Below are 4,912 nucleotides of genomic sequence, written 5' to 3'. Positions count from 1 at the left end.
ATGCAAAATGCTCTGGAAAGTATCAGAAATATAACTGAACAAGTAGAAGAAAGAAATTCAGAGCTCAAAGACAAGGTCTTCAAATTAACCTAATCCAACAAAGACAAAAAAAGAATAAGAAAATATGAACAAAGACTCCAAGAAGTCTGGGTTTATGTTAAACCACCAAACCTAAGAATAATCGGTGTACCTGAGGAATAAGAGAATTCTAAAAGCCTTGAAAACATATTTGGGGGAATAATCAAGGACATCTTCCCCAGCCTTCTGAGAGAACCAGACATCCAAATATAAGAAGCACAAAGAACACCTGGGAAATTCATTGCAAAGAGATCTTCACCTAGGCACATTGTCATCAGGTTACCCAAAGTTAAGAAGAAGGAAAGAATCTTAAGAGCTATGAGACAGAAGCAACAGGTAACCTATAAGGGAAAATCTATCAGATTAACAGCAGATTTCTCAGCAGAAACCTTATAAACTAGAAGAGATTGGGGACCTATCTTCAGTCTCTTCAAATAAAACAATTATCAGCCAAGAATTTTGTATCCACCAAAACTAAGCATCACACATGAGGGAAAGATACAGTCGTTTTCAGATAAACAAATACTGAGAGAATTCACCATTACCAAACCATCCACTACAAGAACTGCTAAAAGGAGCTCTAAATATTGAAACAAATCCTGGAAACACATCAAAACAGCATAAATCACACAGGACATATAAAATGAAAATACAAGTTAAAAAGCAAAAACAAAGCCTGGGCGTGGTGGCTCATGCCTGTAATCCCAGCACTTTGGCAGGTGGATCACGAGGTCAGGAGATCAAGACCATCCTGGCTAACACAGTGAAACCTCGTCTCTACTAAAAATACAAAAAATTAGCCGGGCGTGTAGTCCCAGCCACTCAGGAGGCTGAGGCAGGAGAATGGCGTGAACCCAGGAGGCGGAGCTTGCAGTGAGCTGAGATCACATCACTGCACTCCAGCCTGGGTGACAGAGCAAGACTCTGTCTCAAAAAAAAAAAAAAAAAAAAAAGCAAAAACAAAAAACAAAACCAAAGTACACAGGCAACAAATAGCACAATGAAAGCAATGGTACCTCACATTTCAATACTAACGGTGAATGTAAATGGTCTAAATGCTTCACTTAAAAGATACAGAACCACAGAATGGATAAGAACTCACCAACCATCTGCTGCCATCAGGAGACTCACCTAACACATAAGGACTCACATAAACTTAAAGTAAAGGGGTGGGAAAAGGCATTTCATGCAAATGGACAGCAAAAGCAAGCAGGGGTAGCTATTTCAGACAAAACAAACTTTAAAACAACAGTGGTTGAAAGAGACAAAGAGGAACAGTACATAATGGTAAAAGGCCTTGTCCAAAAGGAAAATATCACAATCCTAAACATATATGCACCTAATACTGGAGATCCTAAATTTATAAAACAAGTACTATTAGATCTAAAAAATGAGATAGACAGCAGCACAATAATAGTGGGGACTTCAATACTCCACTGACAGCACTAGACAAGTCGTCAGGACAGAAAATCAACAAAGAAACAATGGATTTAAACTATACCTTGGAACAAATGGACTTAACAGATATATACAGAACATTTCATCCAACAAACTCAGAATACACATTCTATTCAACAGCGTATGGAACTTTCTCCAAGATGGACCATATAATAGACCATAAAACAAGCCTCAATATATTTAAGAAAGTTGAAATTATATCAAGCACTCTCTTGGACCACAGTGGAATAAAACTGAAAATCAATTCCAAAAGGAACCTTCAAAACCATGTAAATACATGGAAATTAAATAGCCTGCTCCTGAATGCGCATTGGGTCAAAAACAAAATAAAGATGGAAATTTAAAAATTCTTCCAACTGATGACAATAATGACATAACCTATAAAATAAAAACCTCTGGGATACAGCAAAGACGGTGCTAACAGGAAAGTTCATAGCACTAAATGCCTACATCGGAAAGTCTGAAAGAGCACAAACAATCTAAGGTCACACCTCAAGCAACTAGAGAAACTAGAACAAACCAAACCCAAACCCAGCAGAAGAAAGGAAATAACCAAGATCAGAACAGAACTAAATGAAATTGAAACGAAACAAAACAAAACACAAAAGATACATTAAACAAAAACCTAACCTAGTTCTTTGAAAAGATAAATAAAATTGATGAACCATTAGCAAGATTACCCAAGAAAAGAAGAGAGAAAATCCAAATAACCTTCCTGAGAGATGAAACAGGAGATATTACAACTGACACCACCAAAATATGAAAGATCATTTAAGGCTATGAACACTTTTATGCACATAAACTAGAAAACCTACAAGAATAAATTCAGGACAAATTCCTGAAAAAATACAACCTTCCTAGCTTAAATTAGGAAGAATTAGATACCCTGAACAGATCAATAACAAGCAGCAAGATTGAAATGGTAATTTAAAAATTACCAACAAAAAAAGTCCAGGACCAGACAGATTCACAGAATTCTACCAGACATTCAAACAAAAATTAGTACCTATCCTTTTGACACTATTCCACAAGATGGAGAAAGAAGGAGCCCTCCCTAATTCATTATATGAAGCCACTATCACCCTAATACCAAAACCAGGAAAGGACATAACCAAAAAAGAAAACTACAGACCAATAGTCTTGAGGAACATAGATGCTAAAATCCTTAATAAAATACTAGCTAACAAAATCCAACAACATATCAAAAAGATGATCCACCATAATCAAGTGGGTTTCAGATCAGGGATGCAGGGATGGTTTAACATACTCAAGTCAGTAAATGTTATAACATAAACAAAATTACAAACAAAAATCACATGATCACCTCAATAGATGCAGAAAAAGCATTCGACAAAATCCAGCATCCTTTTATGATTAAAACTCTCAGCAAAATTGGCATATAAGGGATATACTTCAATGTAATAAAAGCCATCTATGACAAACCCACAGTCAATGTGATACCAAATGGGGAAGAGTTGAAAGCTCTCCCTCTGAGAACTGAACAAGACAAGGATGCCCACTGTCAACACTCCTCTTCAACATAGTACCGGAAGTTCTAACCAGAGCAACCAGACAAGAGAAAGAAATAAAGGGCATCCAAATTGGTAAAGAGGAAGTCAAACTGTAACTTGTTTGCTGACGACATGATTATTTACCTTGAAAGCCCTAAGGACTCCTCTAGAAAACTCCTAGAACTGATAAAAAGAATTCAGCAAAATTTCTGGATACAAGATTAATGTACACAAATCAGTAGCTCTTCTGTACACCAACAGCAACCAAGCAGAGAATCAAATCAAGAATTCAACCCCTTTTACAATAGCTGCGAAAAAAATAAAATACTTAGGAATATACCTAACAAAGGAGTCGAAAGATCTCTACAAGGAAAACTACAAAACACTGCTGAAAGAAATCATAGATGTCAGCAACAAATGGAAACACATCCTATGTTCATGGATGGATAAAATCAATATTGTGAAAATGACCATAAGCATGACAATGCTTATGCCAAAAGCAATGTACAAATTCAATGCAATCTCCATCAAAATACCGCCATCATTCTTCACAGAATTATAAAAAACAATTCTAAAATTCATATAGAACCAAAAAAGAGCCCACATAGCCAAAGCAAGACTAAGCAAAAATAACATTTTATAATGTGACTTTATTAAACGTTTTGTTATAATGTATTTATTCAGTGTGGCATAGTTTTTTAAAAGGAAGAAATGGGGACAAACTCTAACACTGTAGTTTACTAGGATTATAAACTTTAACCTATCAGAGTCTCCATTTCCCTTGACATAAAATGTGGCATTTAGTCCCTAGCTTAAGGGGTCTTACGGGAATTGAATAAGGAAAAAAAAAATGCAAAATGCCTTCTTCAGTGTTTAACTAAATGTCATGCAATAAAAAATATACATTCCCCTTACCTTTCTCCATATATATCTATCTTGCCTAACAGACTGAGGGGGTTCCCTGAGGGAAAGATATGAAAGTAGTAAGTACGTAAGAGTCTTTGGTACCCAGAACAAAATAAGCATTTATTGTAAATGTGTTGAATGAGTGAATGGGTGATTGTCTTTCTTATGCGAAGTTAAACCATTTTATTTGCCATTGCCCGAATAATCCTTATGATTGCTGCATCTGCATTTTTGCTAATACCATTCTCTCCACCTAAAATTGCCATCCCCGTAATCTACTATAAAAATTCAAGGTTCTCCTCAAAAAAAGTCTCCTCTGACTTTAAAGCCTTTTTAAATCATCCTAGCAAGACTCAACCTTATCTTCCTCTAAGTTAATTTCTTATACAATCTACTTAGGCTTTGGGGTGTTTATTATGTTTTTATTATGATTTTGTATTTTTTATTCCTTCAATTATATATACAATACGTCTGTTATTTTATTCAAAGGTCATCAGACACAGAGGCTGTGAGTTATGTGTCCATATAATACCACAAATGTTAACAGTGGGGTTCAATGAATACATTCTTTGGATCATTGCATTTTGCTTTGTTGTATAAAGTCTATTTGTTTATTAAGAGAATTTTCTTTTCATAGAATAAGAGCAATGTGACTGTGTTGTATGTAATACACATAGCTAGCAATAATCCTGCTTAAAATAATATTTCCTTTGTTGTATATATGGTTTTGTTTATTCTGGGCATCAGAGGTTTGACTGTAACAGATCAGCAAAGTCCACCTAACCTAGTTACACATAGATATAATCTGTGAACTACTTTTATTATGCTTACAATTTGACAATGACCAAAATAAAATATTAACTTATAGAACAGTGACTCCTATATATGTATCTCTAGCCCTGAGATAAACACTCTAGTAGGCATTTGAAATATAACATGTCCAAAATAGAAACCTTGAT

Source organism: Rhinopithecus roxellana, chromosome 16 (genome assembly GCF_007565055.1).
Source record: "Rhinopithecus roxellana isolate Shanxi Qingling chromosome 16, ASM756505v1, whole genome shotgun sequence".
Lineage (NCBI taxonomy): Eukaryota > Metazoa > Chordata > Mammalia > Primates > Cercopithecidae > Rhinopithecus > Rhinopithecus roxellana.
The sequence above is the reverse complement of the archived record's forward strand: the minus strand, read 5'-3'. Positions refer to the sequence as shown.